The 19,872-nt window shown below is 40.2% G+C and overlaps 1 long non-coding RNA gene across 1 annotated transcript in view; it reads left to right on the plus strand.

Moving 5' to 3' along the window:
* Positions 1–1,985: 1,985 nt before the first annotated feature.
* LOC147419238 (uncharacterized) overlaps positions 1,986–19,872 on the plus strand; it is a 49,235-nt gene continuing 31,348 nt past the window's right edge. Inside the window, exons 1-2 of the long non-coding RNA XR_015187146.1 lie at positions 1,986–2,139; positions 2,273–2,332. This is a non-coding gene — a long non-coding RNA (uncharacterized LOC147419238). The remainder of the gene's footprint in view (positions 2,140–2,272; positions 2,333–19,872) is intronic.

Below are 19,872 nucleotides of genomic sequence, written 5' to 3' on the forward strand. Positions count from 1 at the left end.
CGGCCTTGCAAAGCATGTAGCACACGTCATCATTGTTGTAGTTGAGCACATATTCTCTCATCTATCTCTGTCTCTCAAATCATATCATAACATATTATACCCACGTGTTGTAACCTGCAACGGAAGTAGCATCGAGACTGTATTGGTGTATGATAATGGTGAGACTAGAATCGAAATTGTGTCTATGCACCCTCATCCAAGGTCCAACACCCTCTTCCTGCACAAGGCTTTATACCCCCTCCACCCCTATCCATATCTGCTCTCTCTCTCTCTCTCTCTCTCTCTCTCTCTCTCTCTCTCTCTCTCTCTCTCTCTCTCTCCCCAAGCCTATAGGGCTTCGAGAAAGGTATCCCTCAATCACCCAAGAGTGCTTTCAAGTTGATAAAGAAGAGAGCATGGGATGCAAGTGTGGAAAAGTGGAGGTGAGTGGCATGGAAGGGACTCTCTTGAGAAAAAAGTAGGTTGCAAGACCAACTTGAGGTAAGACGAGGGAATGGCGGTTGCTATATGTCTTCATCTCTATACACCACAATTATGTAAGAACACAAACACATTCACTTCTTACTTGGCATTAAAGATTGCAATGTCGGCTAGGCACGTGTTTCATCTTAGTTTACACATGCATACCATCCGGAACAATGACGCTAAATCCATTGAGATACTACAAGACAACGCATTTGATGCATAAATATTTCATATAATGATTTAATAGAGGTGCTTTTGAAAGGGCTCTCTTCATACACAATCAATTATGAGCTGCATCATGCTCAAGTTGTAGTCCTTTTGATACATTGATTTTACGATATACCCATCAAGAGAAGGAAGAAGAAGCTACATGCTATTTTCTTCCTTCCTCTTTAAATTTGGGCATACATATCGACTAAAACACCACCAAACATGACACCTGTCCCCGACAACCCCTTAGTTTTGTCACCCATGTCAATGGCTTGCATAAGGCCACAAGACTTCGAGGTGAAGGCATAGGTGATTACATATGGAGAAAGGCCTTCCGCCGCATTAAGTGAAAACAACAAATAACTTCTTCATTGGACACAAAACTAGTGACAATTATACGATATTTGTCAAACACAATAAATTGAGAAAAAATTTGTCTATGTGTGTGGGTGCCGTTGGTATTTGAAGTGCCATTCATGAGAGAGAGAGAGAGAGAGAGAGAGAGAGAGAGAGAGAGAGAGAGAGAGAGAGAGAGAGAGAGAGCGTGTCTAAGAAGATTCTCCTCTTTTGAGTTTTTTCAAATAGTGCATACATACTAGGAAGATTTTGCATGAGCTGATTTTCTCATATTCTAGGTTGGTTTTTGTATCCACTACGCTGCCGAACTATCTCACACAGGGCTTCTGAAAGTTGTAGCCTAATTTAATCAACGAATGAAGATCCTTAGTGGATTTAATGGTAGGCTTGAGGTAGGCAAAGGTTTAAAAATCCAAGAGGGGCTGCCCAATTCTAAGAGAGACATGGTGAAAATGGCCTACATAAGAGTGCATGTGACCCACCACTTAATGTCCCTCTTCATAGAAATGGGAAAACAAATGTCACCTCTCTCTCATAGTGGCCTACACATACATGAGATGTTGCTTAAAGTTGAGTCGCACTGGGTTGTAGCGGGGGGAGTGGGGGGAAGGAAGCACGCAATTGTGCTAATTTTTGCAAGTACTTACAAAGCAACAACAATGCTTCGAAACACTCGGAAAGAACTTCTCCTTTTCCATAATTGGACGCGGCTCTTAGTTACTGCCTCTCTTACTAGAGAAAAGGTTTGTTTGTCAAGGGGAGTAAAGGTGAGGGGCTCTAACCGCACCCACTATGGTTCAACCCGTGAGGCATGCAGGTGTGGGTGACTTTAAAAAAAGAAAAAGAAAAAGAAAGGAGCAGGGAAGAAAAAAAAAGGTTTGCTATTATTTGACTTGCCACGTGGCACTAGGTTTACTAAGGTCTTACGTCGGCGAAGAAGAAAAGGCGAGCTTTTGAACTCGGGAAGTTTGGCGGGTGAGGGAGACTCAGCGTTCTCGGGGGGTTTAGACACCATGCTCGCGAAGGGGTTTTGGAGAAATGGCAAATGGCAAATGTACCTGTCCTACCATCAACGCCCCTTAATAAATTGCAAGATGAGCTTCTCAGGTACGCTCCTCTGAGAGAGAGAGAGAGAGAGAGAGAGAGAGAGAGAGAGAGAGAGAGAGAGAGTCTTCCTTCCTGTTGTTTAGAACAATAACTAGGCGTTCTGAGTGTAAGATGATATTGGATGATTTTACAGGAGTGCTAATATATGGAAGACCTCATCACATAAATGCCACCTATTTTAGTCCTTGGAAAAGTAAGTCTCACAGTGCTTTTGGCTTGCATTAGCTATATTGCAATTATAATAGTTTTTTTAATAAAGTAATTGTAAATTTTCCGAGTTGGGGATGAAACCAAAATTTTTGAGTTCTTTTTGAAGTTCTCACAAAAGAAGAGTATGAAAACAGAGCTCATCGTGTCACACCTACTACCCGGAGTTTTTCTGGTAGAAAATGATCCCTTCTAGTCTCCCAATCATAACCAGAGGAAATGTTTTTGTGGCCATTGCCTCTTCACTGATTCTTGAACTCAAAAAAGGGTGGGTGACGCGGTGAAGGAAGAGGTCAAGGTGGATTGGAGGTAAATAAGTTGGAATTGAACGTGGTAAGGCGCAAAGTCAAGAAGGTGGTGAGAGAGGAGGCACACAAGGAGGATAGGGAGTGGATCAAAGTCACATTGGACGAAGAAAAGATGTGACAAGCGCGCCACCTTAAAGTATGTGTTATAGGTATGGGAGAAAGGAGTACACAAGAGGAGGATGCCAAGAAGTTGTGTGGTACATTACACCACAACCTACCATTAGTAGCTTGAAAAATATTCGTACTTGTTTGAAGACTCCTCGTGGGGTGGTTACCTACGCAAATTCCGCATACATATGCCCGTGGGTATGAAGGTTGATTCCTTATATAGTAGCTTGCTCCCGTGGTTTCCTGCCATATCCTCCGAAACACTTGGTCCACTATAGCTTCTGAACCGAATTTGGAGAAGTGGCACTAGAGGCTTCAGAAGTGTTGTCAGCTACGTCCATAGCTCCGTCCAAGTTGCAACTATCTGCATAGAGCAAAGAATCTCTATAGCATTCCTTAAGTGTGGAGTGATGCTTACCAAATAAGTGTATATATAAGGTCTTGTCCTTTAGTTCCTCCAGGAAGCAAGAGAGCAATTGTTCTTCTAATGGCTTCTCAGAAGTTGGACACCTGAAAATATACCGCTTCAGCCCATTGATTGTATCACACACACTCTCCTTTGATTCCTCTTTGAAACTCAAGATTTGAGTTATTGGGTATAAAGGAGGGTCACTCCCTTTCTCGATGGCATGGCAAGCGAGGAAGGATGCAAGCAAGGGAAGGCCATTGATCGTACAATTTAGTGACATGGAGTTGTGAAAAGGAGGGGGGCTCTTAGAGGTGTAGAAGGGGGTAACATTTACCCTTATGATGATTTGACAAGAGCACAAGCACAAAGAGGGAAACAACTCATGCCTAAATCAAACAAGCAAGACAAGAGGAAAGAAAACATTATTCCGCAACAGTCACATGGCGATTGATGGGAGGGTGGTCGCATAGGGACATGCAGCCTATGATACACTGACAATGTGGAATTGCAATGATGCTACATGGTCAGATCCAAGGCACTTTCAAGAGGTTCTTGGAGTCAGAGACATTGTCTTCCTCACGTGGACATATCACAGCTAGGTGAGAGGGCTGCCCCATGTGGAGGGATATCATTGGGAGTCAGCATTCAAAGAGAGTACACTTCACGTCGGGGACACTAGAGGGTAGGGAGGAGTCACATTTCTATTGAGACAAGACTGCAAGCACACCATAGTGGTGGCTAGGGAGGGGAGAGAATGCTTTATATGGGTGAGAATTGCCACAAGGGGAGAGTATGTTTATGTGGCGACCCGACATCAGGATGGGCACCTGAGCTATGTCTAGCTAAGTGTGAACATGGCCCTATGGTTAGGGTGGTTAAGGAGTCCTATAAATAGGACCTTACGCTCATTTTTGTAAGCCTCAGTCCTATAAAATAGGACCTTATGCTGAGTCCATATCGTAGCCCGTAGCCTACCATGCATAAGTCTAAGTAGGCCATCCATTTCGCCAATCAGGAGTCAATGGTGGTCACTTTGAACTCTGCGAGTCTCCGTAAAAAAGGGGCCAGGCAAGTTTGAAGAGATGAGAAACTCTTGATCACGGGCAAAAAACGGAACATGCATGTGAAGTTGGAGATAGGATGGAGCCTCTGCGACAAAGCCCGAGCAATGTAGAGTGTATCATGTGGTGAGGGATTCCTTCCTCTGTGACCACCATATCTGGCATGTTTCCATTGTTGTGGACAACTCTTGCTCCTAAGATAATGCTTTTGTGGGGTAGCCATCTCAATTCTTGGGAACCTTATAGGTTCGCTCCGATAGAGAACGAGAAGATAGCTAGGCACCTCTAAGCTTATCTTGCAAGCCGCTATTTGTTGTTTTGGATGGACAACCTCTCGGATCAACTCTTGAGTGCACATACTTCACCAAAGTCGATCTTTGGTCCGATTACCATTAAATACAGATACACCTGCATGATGTCCCAAAAATTGTGTTTCGTACATGGTATGGACATTATCAGTTTTTGGTTCTACCTTTTGGATTGAACAACACTCTTGCAACTTTCCAGCATGTCTCGTGCACATCTAACCCTATGTGTACGTGGACAAGCTTCTTCATGACATGAGTTCAGTTCAGTTAGCTTAGGAAGTGTTCTGACACTTTTGTGAGTCTGTGCAGACGTGCATGTCCAGGCACTTAGAGTAGATGCATATCCTCTAGTTGCACACAACATGATCATCAAATTACAATCAGAACCCATCAAGAGCATTTTTACGGTGCACAGATCTATTTTCCCTATTTTAGTCATTTTTCACTTATTATTAATAAATGACTTTGTTGGGAAACTGGGTAAGGCAATTTTGCAAGTCAGTATATAAGAAAAGCTAGGGCTAGCACTTTCTGGCAGAAGAGGCAGCAGAGATCCAGCGTCTGACAAGCACCTTCTCAGCAAGACCCCAACAAGACCACCTAACGTTTTTGCAGCATATGGCCCTAGCATTTTCTGCAGCAACATAGCTAGCGTTTTTCATCAAGATCAGCCCAAGCGTTTTGCAGTTGCAGATCAGCCCGGTAGTAGATACATAGCAGATTCCCTAGCGTTTTTGCAACAGGACAACAAATCCACCAGCGTTTTTGCAGTAGGACCTCAGCATAGTCCTAGCATTTTTGCATCAGAAATTTAGCCTAGTGTTTTGCAGATTCCCGTTGACAAACCCACTTTCTGTATCAGCGTTTTCAGTTTTCAGCGTATAGACTCCGTACCGCAGCCCCCGAACCTCGCAGATCTCACCTTCCCGCAGCAGATCCTCGCCGCACGGTCAGATCAGCAAGGGTTTGCAGATTCAGCCCGCTATTCGCAGATTTCAGCATCTGCGTTTTCAGCGTGTTGTCGTCGCATCGTCGTCATCGCCGTCGTCACCGACATAGAGTTAGAATTCGGCAGATACAAGATTTGCAGATTTCAGCCCCTTAGCGTTTTCATTTTTCAGCCTGTCTCATCGTCGTTCTCATCGTCGTCGACATTGTTGGCAAGTCAGTTGCATTATAGAGATTTGTGCAATCAATAGTAGACCGCTCTCGCCATAGAGAGTGTGGCCTTTGGAGGAGGGTTTGACAACATTTTGGTGTCGTATTCTTCTCTCTATCTCTCAGTCTCAGCACCTTCATTCACAGTTATTTTCCACTTTGTTTGTGATCATTTGCACTCTCTCACTAAAGGAACGGAAGGTTCTCTCTTTCGTAAGTAAAAGGAACCCTTGAGCACAGTTCGGAGCACTCATCTTGAGCAAAGTTCAACATTCACTCCCGCTGCCCCTACATTGGTATCAGAGCTTTGGCAGTGTTCTATATCACTCAAGGAAAGAACCACATATTTTTTTTGCTTGTTGCGGTCGCACGTAACCCAAGTCTACTTGGGTGCATTGATTCCTAATCGTGTTTTTGAAGAGTGGCAAGAAACCCAAGAAAGAAGGGCTTGTCCAGTCTCCCCTTGTGTTTCTTTTTACTCATTGAGAACGGTCGTGCACTTAGTGGCCGGCCAATCGACGTGAGGTGGGAAAAAGCAACCTTGGTGTGAGCTCAAGGCCGCCAAGGGGTGCGCCCGTGGGAAAGAGAAGAGCTTGGATAAGAGAAGATACTTCTCTAACACAGATTGCAAGCTTAAGAAGAACCTCAAGAACTTCAAGAACTCAAGACCCTCAAGAACCAAGAACCACAAGAACCCAAGTTCCTCGTGAACTTAAGAACCCAAGACTTCAGTGTATTGTCCTCACCCGAAGCGGAATGGATACTTCGCATGGAGGTGATGAGCATGGACGTGGCAAAGAAGAATTTTCCCCACCAGGAGGTTTTTCCGACCCTCACCCCTCCCCATCTGCGCCAAGGATTGTACTAACTCCTATGGAGACTTTGGTCAAGATGATGATGGACATGATGTTACAACAAGAAGTGCAACGCACTACCTTGGAGCGGGAGCGCCAAGAAAGACAGGCATCCTTGGATCGCGAGCGTGAACAAGCGCGCTTGGCGGTCGAGGAACAAAAAGAAAGAAAAGCAAAAAGAAAGGCCGACTTGGAGCATGAGCGCGAGCAAGTGCGCTTGGCGGCCGAGAAGCAAAGGGCAACTTTGGAGCGTGAGCGTGAGCTTGGCGGCGGAAGAAAGAAAGGTAGCTATTGAGCTTGAGCGTGAGCAATCACGCGAAGCCCAATGAGTAGCGGCCGAAGACAGACGAGCGGCCTTGGAGTTAGAGCGTGAGGCTCAGAGAGACCAACGCATGCAAGAGTTGGTCCTATAGGTCCTTACCTCGAAACCCGAGCCGGAAAAAGATGTTGGTGGTTCATGAAGTGGCGCAAGCCGAGATTCAGACCCCAACAACCCCGTCACCGAGAAGTTGACGTTCAGTAAGTATGACAGTAAGATGGATGCTAGTGTTATTCACTCTTGGTTGTATCAATTTAATGCTTATTTTGCGACAACTAAGAAGACAAGAAATAGCAGAGTTTTTGACAGCAACCATGTATCTTGTCGGTGATGCCATCAATTGGTATCAAGCATGGCAAGAGGAGCAATTAGCCGCGCACCTAGAGGAAGCCGAGGTAGGCGTGCCCTTGTCTTTCAGTTGGGTCAACTTCCAAGACAAGCTCAAGGCGCGGTTCTTGTGACCTCGGTACCTAGCGCGATTAAAAGAAGATTGGGGCAATCTTAAGCAGAATGGTACTCCAGTTATGTCTTTTTCTAACCGTGTTTTGTAGCTTGGCACCCAATTACGCAAATCGGATGCGAGGCTTTCATTTTCGGGGTGGACGACTATATCAGGTTTTATGTTGAAATCCTCAACCTCGTAGATCTCAACAAGGCCGTAGCGATTGCTCTCGCACAGGAGATGAAGCACAATAAGGGAAAGCTGGAGGAGAACAAGACTTCTCAAAGTATCTCTCAGACTTCTCAGAACCCTTAGAATGGAAAGAATGGTAACTCTTCTAACCAATCTTCCTCTAGTCTCTCAGAAAAGAACACTCACAATGAATATAAGGGTAAAGCTAACACAATTGCTAAACCTAAGCTCACTCCAGATGAAAAGACAGAATAAGGAATTTTAGGAGGATACATCACGTCAGAAGAACAAAGCGTTTATTCTAAGGAAGGTCGATGTTATTAATGTCACATCAAGGGTCACATAAAAAGAACATGTCTTAAGCTTGAATTTAATGAATTTAAAGAACCCACAGAACCCATGTCCTCTTTCAATGTAATAAATGAGAACACGAGTGTGACCCAAGTTTCTCACAATCCTTCCATTGATGAGTCTCTCATTAAGACTTTAAGTGTTATGGTTATGTGAAGGGTCAACGTTTTGTCATATTGTTTGACCCATGCAGTATGCATGATGTGATTAGTGACTCTTGTCGAAAGAGCCCGCTTGGAGGTTAGCAAGACATCTCCTTTTGAGGTGTCGGGCTTTGCTCTCGGTATGGACTCTCTCATCACGCAAGAGTGCCTTGATGTTTTGTTCACTATTCAATAAGCGTCCTTCCGCAGAAAATCTGTCGTCTCTCCTCTTTCAGGATGTGATATGCTTTTGGGCATTCGATGGTTTGGTGAGAATAACTCCCGAAAAAATACGTTCAAAGTGACTCTCCCATTGTCATTCGTGGAGACCAAGTTCTTTCTTCATCTCTCATTTCTAATGTGCAGGCGAAGATTGAAAAGAATCAGGAGAAGGAGACTCTCTCAGTCTTGTCTTCTTCAAAGCATGACAGACATGATTTGCATGATATAGATGTGATTATTCACAAGCATGATGATTTGCAAGATAAAGATGTGATTGTTCACAAGGATGATGGTTTAGTTGATGCTTGTTCTAGTGAAGCTAACCTCATTGCAGATTTGATCAATTACGAAGAACCGATCTTGGCTCTCGAGTCGAGATCTAAGGAACCTCCACAGGAAGTATTGTGTATGCGCATGATTAGTCAGTACGCATTGTTCGAGTGTTTCATTCGTGATGGTTTCCTGTATTTTAGTCATCGTCTTTATGTGATCCCTTTTCATAGGCATGCTATATTATACGATGAACACGATTCACTCATGAATGAGCACGGATGTATGCGGATTTCTCATGAAAAGATGAAATGTTTGCAATCAAGGAATTCACATTCCATGTCTCTTCCTTGGCATGACATAGTATTCGAAAGAGCACAAGAAGGGTTGAGCATCAAGCATCGGCATTTTCATTGTGAATTGCCACCGTTGATAGATTTAGCTCAGAAAGACAAGTTTGGATTCCATTGTTTGCGTGTGTCTGATGAACGGTTTGGCTCTCCGTCTATATGTTCATCTACATTGCATGCACAGTCTTTAAAGAAGACTATAATTTTTTCAGTCACTTTATTTACATGGAATGGGTATGTTCATGTTTTGTGTTGGAAGTGATTTCATAAATTTTCATCCTTGGAGATTCTTGAAGAAGGTAGACGCATGACTATAGACAAAGTTGAAGCATTGAAGGAGCCACAGATGACTTTGTGTCGTTTTCGGCGCGGCCCAAAGAAGCAAGGATTGCAGACCTTTATAAAGTTCAAGTATCGCATGACCCACGCATCAGAGTGGGCTGGCGAAGAGTCTTTCCAGGATTCCAGACGCTGTTGGCAATCTCCCTCGACGCCATACAGTTCGGTACTAGAACCTCACTTTAAAAAAGAGGGGATGTCACGTGCACATCGAACCCTCTGTATACGCGGACAAGCTACTTCATGACATGGGTTCAGTTCAGTTAGCTTTGGAATTGTTCTGGCACTTTTGTGAGTTTGTTTGCAAACCGTGCATGTACATGCACTTAGAGTAGATGCATATCCTCTGGCTGCACACAACATGATCATTAGATTACAATCAGAACCCATAAGGAGCATTTTTACAGTACACAGACCTATTTTTCCTATTTTAGCAATTTTTTACTTATTATTAATAAGTGACTTTGTTGGGAAACTGGGTAGGGTAATTTTGCAAGTCAGTATATAAGAAAAGCTAGCGCTAGCACTTTCTGGCAGAAGAGGCAGCAGAGACCCAGCGTCTGACAGGCACCTTCTCAGCAAGACCCCAACAAGGCCACCTAGGAAGTCTTAATACTGGGAGTCAGCCAAGTAGTCTCAATACTTAGCCACTCATGCGGCATAAGACTGATCTTTTTCAGAAATTTCTTTTAAGTGTAGAGGTAAGTAGAAAGTGAACATCACACTCCAGTTAGAGTTTTAAAGCCAAGTCTGTCAGGCATTCGAGTAGAGCCATGAAGGCAAGCTGAAGATTTAGTGGAAAAGGAGGAATACGATTCAATACTTTACTTAAGAGGCTCCTCACAAGTGTATTAGGTATGATTTCAAAGTTAGAAGTATAAACATGTAAGCTTAAGCTAGTAAAGGATTTACAAAACTTAGGATATAGGTGACAAACACAGACAAGAACCTCTTCATTGTGGAGGAAATCATTAGAATAAATAAGATTTTGATAGACAGCAAGTATTTCCATCCAAACATCACATCTTTTAGCAACAAATTTGGTTCAAAAACATGTCTAAAGCATTCATTAAAAATAGATTGGACATTAAAAAATTTCAAAATCTTGCTAGTAAACAAGCAATGTGTAAATATTCAATTACATGCTTCTTTCTTCGGAGGGAGGTAAAGTCTGTCCCACAAGCGTTTCTTTGTACCTGCACATCACATATCCAAAAGATAGGTTTTTGCCACGGCCTCTTGTATAACTTCTAGCCCTCCCTCTACCAAATACAGAAACACTAGAAGAGGGAGTCAAGAAAAAAGTGTGAGAAGCCGACGGGGAGACAAGTGTGTTGGGACGTTTGGATACTTGAGTATCATCATCATCATTATTAAGCTTGAATTGTCCAACCATACCTTTGATTCCTTTGTAACCTCCATAAGTGGTTAACAGAGTACCATAACCTTCAGAACCCAGCTCTTGGAGGGTGTCGCACATAATAAATCTGTAATGTATAAAGGCGATTTGAGCTAAGACTAGATTCCTAGCTTTTCCACCAAGCCAAGAACAGAAGAGGATAAGATGAAACTCTTCAGCTTTGTCAGGAAAGATATTTAAAAGATTGTTGAGGGCGTATCAAATAGCATGGTCAAACCAAATGATGCTAGACTCACAAGCAACTTTAGGATCTAGAAATCTGCATGCACACTTAAGGTAAGGTCTGAACACATTCCACACTGTTTTAGTGTAGTAATCAACATTATTTTTACTAAAGGTCATCACACCCTTGGTTCTTACATATAAACCCGTATTAGATCCGCATTTTTTGTTGTCAAGGAAATTCATGTTGAAAGGAGTTTTAATCAGATCTCCTTTATCCAGGAGCCGTATCCCTTTAAGAACCTTAAGCTTGTATTCTTCAATTGTGGTAGGTGCCAAGTTGGCAAGGAAGACCTAAGTTTCCATAGAAACGGGAGTAAGAAACCCTTTATTCGGGAATAACCAAAGTATGTGCTCTACACCAAGGATTCTACTTCAATCTGTCGTGATGGTAAAAAAGGAAAGGCCCTAGAGACTTTCGGAACCATATCAAAAAAGGAAGCTTCAGTGAGTGAACAAAAGTCCTTTTGAAATTCTTTTACAGCTTCTAATGCCGCAGCATCTTTACAAAAGAGGTTGTTAGGAGGAGGGACTATTGGAGTAGAGGAAGCAGTAACAAAGTTGAGACTTAGTTCGTAAAATTTTCTGAAAAGATTGGATAATTCAGAGCATTAAGAGAAGGAAGCTAAATCTTGATTATGCTTTGGAAAGATTAGCCAAATTAGAAGTAAATTCCAATAGCAGGTTGATACCCTCAGTTTTATTCTTAACGAGGAGAGCGAGAACTTTCACCCATGGGTCAAAGGAAATAAGTTGGACAAAAGACACACTAATATCTTTTGAGGCATCAAAAATTAATGTTGAAGCTTCGTTATCTTGGACATATTTTAACACAAGTAGAGAAGTAAAGGAGAGAGATTCCATAGATAGGGTAAGATCTTAGGAATGGAAGATAATCTGCAAAGATTTCATTAACAAAAGTTAAATTAACACATCTTGGACGAGCAGAGTAGACTCATAGAGTTTATACAGAATGTAACTTCTATTTGAGTTTTACAGCTCTACAAAGATAGGGCCTAATCTTAAGTGAGATATTAGGAAAGACACTTTCTAATTTTCTAGCAAGTCGTAATTTCTCCGAAATCAGAGCTCTTTTTACTGGGTCTGAGCAAACTTTCATTCTTGTTGTGAGTTTTCGAGTATCCTGGTGGACATAAATTTATAAAATAGTGAGATACAAGGTAAAAAGAACGTTAGAAAGAGAGTACGAGAAAAGTTAAACTATTATGGTAGTGCTAGCATCTTTTCATGAGTCAGGTCAAAGGGGACCACTATGACTGTGTGATAGCACTCGTGTCTATTAGAATATAATAAATTATATTGTAACATGCGCTAAGAACTAGAACTACAATCTCTCTTTTGCGTTTATTGTGCGTGTATGTAACAGCTATAAATAGATACATAAACGCAAACGAACACTACTTGTACACAAACCAATAATTCTAAACAAATATAATGGATTTGTATAATAATTTATTTGTTGTTGAGAATAAATTTTGTATAAAGCAGTGAAGAAAACAAAGTATAACATGAGAGAAAGTAATCCTTAAGTTTCGAGTGATGCTGCTTCAAAGTAAAAGATAAGCCTCATGTCCACAACCACATAGAACAGTATGTTTTTATCAAAGAAGGTACTCCTCACCTACATCCATAGTAAACAAGGAAACGTTCGGTTAGCAATTGTTACTGTGTACAAGTGATGTATGGGTTTCCCAATTGTTATCCATGTACAATGAAAAAAACATTTTTCAACGTGTATTTTTTTATTATAGAAAAAGAATAAGAGTTTTTTTTAAATTTTTTTAAAAAAATATATAACTTCTATTTATAAATCTTGTTTTTTTAAGCTAAGTTCTTACTATAAGATAGTCATTGGTTTTGAACAAATCTTTCATAGAGAGTGAGATTCCCATAATATGTGCTACCATTTATAAAAACAGTTCAAGATTTTTCACAACATTCGGTTGCCTTTAAAGTGTTTAAAGAGATTATCTCAATCAAAACTATGTTTAAATATTTTTAAATGAGTCTTTAAACAAATCGGAGAGTTTTTTACCCTATACGAGCAAGCACAAGTTAGCTCGAAACATACACCCTATAGTAGGCATCGGTTTTTAACAACTATTCTATTTCAGAAAACCTTCTGCAGTGATAGAGGAAAGCCGGTTACACATAAACAAAGTCAGACCCAGCTTTTATTTCAATCACAGAGCCTAAAGGCCTCTGTAGCATTTTAGAGAAAGCAAAGCCATAACCTATCTGATTTTTTTCAAAAGAACATTCTATGGTGATGTCTTTAATGAAAAATGATACGGTAAGGTACAGAATTCCGATAACCAGGAGAACGACCAGAGGAGTCCCAACCCATATGTTTTGATTTTTTTGAAATTTACCCTTATTTGAGTTAAGAACAGATTTAATAATCTCAAATGACATGATCATTTACAACTGTATCTCTTTATATATTATGGCTCACATATCTTTTTACAAAGCTACTAACATATTCTTGTATTATTCCCTCTTAAACACAGAATAATATCAATACCAATTCCATTATTTGTTATTAGATATTAAAACGAAGCAGCAGATTTATTCTTCTTGGTATGGAAACCGAAAAAGCATAAGAATTATAAAGTATCTTTTGATAGTGTAGGCCACAGTAGTATACTTTGAATCACAACCGGACCAACCGGGCAAGTCTAAGCCAAGAGAAGCATTAAGCTAAAACCAAAACAGTAATAGCTAGAGATTAGAAAAAGTACAGCTAAAAAGCCAGAGACCAACAAAAGCATAGACCAAAGGCCAACTCTCAAGGTACAAAGTACCCATTATGCCATAAACCCATTTTACATATCTAATCCCTAGTTGGAGATATCAAGTTTCATCTTCTTTGGCTCGTTGCTGCTGTGCGTTCCCCCCTCACCATCGCTGTCCTTCTTCCCCCTAGCTTCGACCTTGCCTTGCAGCGTGCATCGTGGCGCCTGTCCCCTCCTCCTCCATTCCGCTGCCTCGGTCTGTACTCGCGTGTCAGCTTGGTAAAAAAATATGTCGGCCATGACATATAAAGAGATACAGTTATAAATGATGATGTCATTTGAAATGATTAAATCTGTTCTTAACTCAAGTAGGGATAAATTTCAAAAAAATCCAAATATATGGGTTGGGACTCCTCTGGTCGTTCTTATGGTTATCGGAGTATTGTACCTTACTGTGTGGTTTCTTATTAAAAACATCACCATAGAATGTTCTTTTGAAAAAATCAGATAGGTTATGACTTTGCTATCTCTAAAATGTTACAGAGGCCTTTAGGCTTTGTGATTAAAGAAAATCTGCGTCTGACTTTGTTCATGTGTAACCCGCTTTCCTCTATCACTTTATGAGGTTTTTATGAAATAAAATAGGTGTTAGAAACTGATGTCTATTATAGGGTGTATGTTTCGAATTAACTTGTGCTTGTTCCTATGGGGTAAAAAAACTCTCCGATCTGTTTAAAAACTAATTTAGAAATATTCAAACATAGTTTTGATTGAAATGATCTTTCTAAACACTTTAAAAGGCAATGGAGGTTTTGAAAAATTTGGAACTGTTTTGATAAATGGTAGCATTTATTATGGGAATTTTAATCTCTATGAAAGATTTGCTAAAAACTAAGGACTATCTTATAGTAAGAACTTAGCTTAAAAAAGCAAGATTTATAAATAAGAGTTATATATAATATATATTTTTAAAAAATAAAAAACTATTATTCTTTTTCTCAAAAAAAAAAACACGTTGAGAACTGTTGTTTTACTAATTGTGACATGGATAACAAGTGGGATACCTATGCATTACGTGTACACAGTAACAATTGTTAACCGAGCGTTTTTTTGTTTACTATGGGTGCAGGTGAAGGCTACCTTCTTTGATAAAAACATACTGTTCTATGTGGTTGTGGACACGAAGCTTATCTTTTACCTTGAAGCAGCATTCCTCCAGACTTAGGAATTACTTTCTCTCATGTTATACTTTGTTTTCTTTATTGCTTTGTATAAATTTATTCTCAACAACAAATAAATTATTGTACGAATCCATTGTATTTGTTTAGAATTATTGGTCTGTAAACAGGTAGTATTCGTTTGCGTTTATGTATCTATTTATAACTGCTACACACAGACACAATAAACGTAAAAGAGAGATTGACTTGTTTTTCTCTTTCAGATATTAGTTCTAGTTCTTAGCGTCTGTTACAATATAATTTATTATATTATAATAGGTACGTGTGCTATCACACAGTCACATTGGTCCCCTTTGACCTGACTGGTGAAAGGATGCTAGTACTACCATATTATTCTAACTTTTCTCCTACTCTCTTTCTAACGTCTTTTTTACCTTGTCATTTCACTATTTTATAAATTTATGTCCACCATGGTACTCGAAAACTCACAGCAAGAATGAAGGTCTGCTCTAGCCCAATAAAAAGAGCTCTGATTTCGGAGAAATTACGACTTGCTAGAGAATTAGAAAGTGTTTTTCTTAATATCTCACTTAGGAATATGGCTTATCTTTGTAGGGTTGTAAAACTTAAATAGAAGTTACATTCTGTATAAACTCTATGAGTCTACTCTGCTCGTCCAAAATGTGTTAATCTAACTTTTGTTGATGAAACCTTTGCAGATTATCTCCCATTCTCAAGGTCTTATCCTACTTATGGAACCCCTGTCCTTTACTTCTTTACTTGTGTTAAAATGTATCCAAGATAGCGAAGCTTCAACATTAATTTTTGATGCTTCAAAAGATACTAGTGTATCTCTTGTTCAACTCATTTCCTTTGACCAATGGGTGAAAGTTCTCGCTCTCCTCGTTAAGAATAAAACTGAGGGCATCAACCTGCTATTAGAATTTACTTCTAATTTGGCTAGTTTTTTCAAAGCCCATAATCAAGATTTAGCTTCCTTCTCTTTTAAAGGCTTTGAATTATCCAATCTTCTCAGAATACTTTGTGGACTAAGTTCCGACTTTGTTACTGCTCCCTCCCTCTACTCCAATAGTTGCTCCTCTTAACAGCCTCTTTTGTAGAGATGTTGCGGCATTGGAAGCTGTAAAAGAATTTCAAAAGGACCTTTGTTCACTCAGTGAGGTTTTCCTTTTAGATATGGTGCTGAGAGTCTCTAGGGCCTTTCTTTTTTTACCATCACGACAGATTGAAGTAGAATCCTTAGATGTAGAGCACAGACTTTGGTTGTTCCCGAATAAAGGGTTTCTTGCTCCCATTTCTATGGAAACTTGGGTCTTCCTTGCCAACTTGGCACTTGCCACAATTGAAAAATGTAAGCTTAAGATTCACAGCTCTTGGATAAAGGAGATCTGATTAAAGCTCCTTTGTACACGAATTTCCTTGACGACAAAAAATGCGGATCTAATACAGGTTTATATGTAAGAACCAAGGGTATAATAACTTTTAATAAAAATAATGTTGATTATTACACTAAAACAATGTGGAATGTGTTCAGACCTTACCTTAAGTGTGCATGTAGATTTCTAGATCTTAAAGCTGCTTGTGAGTTTAGCATCATTTGGTTTGACTATGCTATTTGGTACGCCCTCAACAATCTTCCAAGTATCTTTCTTGACAAAGCCGAAGAGCTTCATCTTTCCCTCTTCTGTTCTTTGCTTAGTGGACAAGCTAGGGATTTGGTCTTAGCTGAAATCGCCTTTATACATTACAGATCTATTATGTGCAACACCCTCCAACAACTGGGTTCTGAAGGTTGTGGCACTCTGTTAACCACTTAAGGAGGTTATAAAGGAATCAAAGGTATGGTTGAGCAAATCAAGCCTAATATTGTTGATGATGATACTCAAGTATCTAAACGTCCCAACACACTTGTCTCCTCGTCGGTTTCTTCCATCTCTTTCTTGACTCCCTCCTCTAGTGATTCTGTATTTGGTAGAGGGAGGACTAGAAGTTATACAAGAGGCCGTGGCAGAAACCTACCTTTTGGATATGTGATGCGCAGGTACAAAGGAACGCCTATGGCAAACTTTACCTCCCTCCGAACAAAGAAGCATGTAATAGAATATTTACACACTGCTTGTTTACTAGCAAGATTTTGGAATTTTTTACTACCCAATCTATTTCTAATGAATGCTTTAGACATGTTTTTGGATCAAATCTGTTGCTAAAAGATGTGATGTTTGGATGGAAATGCTTGTCGTCTATCAAAAATCTTATTTATTCTAATGATTTCCTCCACAATGAAGAGGTTCCTGTCTGTGTTTGTCACCTATATCTTAAGTTTTGTAAATCCTTTATTAACTTACGCTTACATGTTTGTACTTCTAACTTAGAAATCATACCTGATACACTTGTGAGGAGCCTCTTAAGTAAAGGTTTAAATCATATTCCTCCTTTTCGACTAATTCCTCAGCTTGCCTTCATGGCTCTACTCGAATGCTTGGCCGACTTGGCCTTAAAACTCCAACTGGAGTGTGATGTTCACTTTCTACTTACCTCTACACTTAAAGAAGTGTTATGGAAGAAGATCAGTCTTATGCCGCATGAGTGGCTAAGTATTGGGACTACTTGGTTGACTCCCAGTATGAAGACTTCTATCTCTGATATTAAGGAGATTTGGTTCATTGTAGGCCTCGATTAAGCGTCTAACACGGCTTCCTTTATCTGTAAAAAACTCGCTTTGATTCTGCCTTTTCCAGACTCAATGGTGTTGATTTTTTTAAACTTGATACTTCTCCTCTTAGAACGTCTACACTTTTAAATGATGAATTATCAAAACTTGGTTATTGTCCAACTCTCTAAAAATACCTGTACTCTTCCCAACATATAAAAATCATAAACATAAATTAGATGGATCTCTGATGCATCTAATAGTCTGTTTTCCTGTATTACTCTGTGTCTACTATATGGATCTTCTCTCTCTCTCTCTCTCTCTCTCTCTCTCTCTCTCTCAACTCCTCATCGGCTAGATCTTTAAGATCTCTTAGGATAGTTTCCTACGACGTTAAAACTCTCTTCTTCTTCTTCTTCTTCTCCTTCTTCGCTCTCTTTGGGTGGGTGTTCAATTGCGTTTGAAATGCTAAAGTCTGTTTTGATTCTGTTCTTTTCAGTTGACACGTGGTGCCCTTCCGATAAGTAGCCTTCTATGGCGGTTAGTTCTGGCAAAGTGAGATTAGAGTCAAAGTGATCCGGAAGAAGAGAGGCAAAGAAAAGTAGACGTGGAAGACAGAGGTTGTCAAGGGTGTCTCTTGTTACTATGGTCTCCTCATGCTTGGGATCAACTAGGCATTATGAAGCCTACACTTTGATACCATGTCAAAGTGCAGCGGAAGGTGTGGTGACGTAGGAACATATGCGCGCGCCCGAGAGAGAGAGAGAGAGAGAGAGAGAGAGAGAGAGAGAGAGAGAGAGAGAGAGAGAGAGTATGTGTGGACAAGCCCTCTCGAGCACAACTTTGCTATGACAAGAGAGTACAAGGCTTTGAAGTTTGCAACTCTGATACAAGATACCAAAATGCGCACCCCCCCCTCCCGGGGGGTTGAGAAGATTTGCCCGACCTATAGAACAAAACTCCACAACCCATAAATTTGACAGAAAAGGGAGAAAATAGGACGCCACAAGCCACGATTGGCTAGCCAGACTAAATCTAAGAGACTTCTTACTAACTTGCTTTAGATATTGCTTCAAGATCCTCAAATACACCCAATCGCCCTCCTCAAAGGAGACAGCATGACGATGCTTGTTAGCATGCCTAGAGTATGACTCTTTAGCCTTGCTAGACCAAAGCTTAACACTCTCAGGAACCTCTGTATAGGTCTGACTAATGAGATTAGTATCATGCAATTTTGATATCGACCTAGTCAAGTGAGGTTGGAAAGGTTGACCAAAAACTCCGCGTAAGTATAGGACTAATTGCACTAGAGTGTGTATCATTTATATAGCCTCAACTAAAAGTTTTTAAGCAAAAACTTTTCACTTAGAATGTTTATCATAAATATAAGCTTTTAGAACATCAAATGGCTATTTATTGTAATGAAAATTAGAGCCTATATTTGAATTTCTTATCAGCTTGTGTGTCAGAGTGTGGATGAAATACTGATGAGAAATTCAACTATGTGCTAAAATTTTTAAATAGTGTATGCCAAAAATGTGATGTGAACTTAGTATCACAATCAAACACTATCAACTTGGATAGACCACATAATGGATGCTAATGCTTTACGAATAAAGGTGCAACATCTTGTGCAGTCACATTGGCCTTGCAAGGGATTAACATGCACAATGTACTACAATGATAAACTATAGTCAGACATTGCATGTTCCATGTCGAAGAGAAAAGTGAAAAATTAGTCACAAAATCCATATTTATGTCCTCAAACGGTCTCTCCAGAAAAGGCAAAGGCATCAAAAGACCTTGTTGCTTACCATGGGGAACTTTTTGACGTACATCAAATTTTGTCACATAATTATACGCATCCTTACGGCTCTTTGGCTAATAAAAGAGTCGTTTATTATTTTCCAATGTAGCTTTTATATGGCGATGATTACCCATTAATGCATCATTTGTGTCATGCAAAATTGGTGCTTTATGAGAAGGTAAGACACATAATCAGTTCCTAAGGAAAAGTCAACAGTCCACAAATCACATAAGTACACACTCTTGAACGAGTTTAACAATGTGTTTACTCAGTTGACATCAAAGTGGCTTAATTTGGATGATAAAATGAAAGCCATTGTCTTGCTATATTCTTTGCCTGCATCATGGGATACATTTAACACTACCATTAGTAACTCCGTCCCTTAAGGCAAGCTTGTTTTCAGTGATGTTACTAGTGCTTTGCTTATGGAAGAGATTCAGTGTCATTCTCTTGACACTCTTGGACATGGTGATGCATATATGGCTAGTGGAAGTAGCCAGAGGAACAATCAAAGGCAGAGAGTTCGTAGTCGCAATCGCGGTCGTTCTTAGTTTCGCAAGAATACACGTAGCAAAAGCCGTAGACGTGACACGAGTAACATTGAATCACAAGAAAGGACACATGAAAAAGGATTGCCG

Source organism: Adiantum capillus-veneris, chromosome 29 (assembly GCF_014529385.1).
Source record: "Adiantum capillus-veneris isolate H3 chromosome 29, ASM1452938v2, whole genome shotgun sequence".
NCBI lineage: Eukaryota > Viridiplantae > Streptophyta > Polypodiopsida > Polypodiales > Pteridaceae > Adiantum > Adiantum capillus-veneris.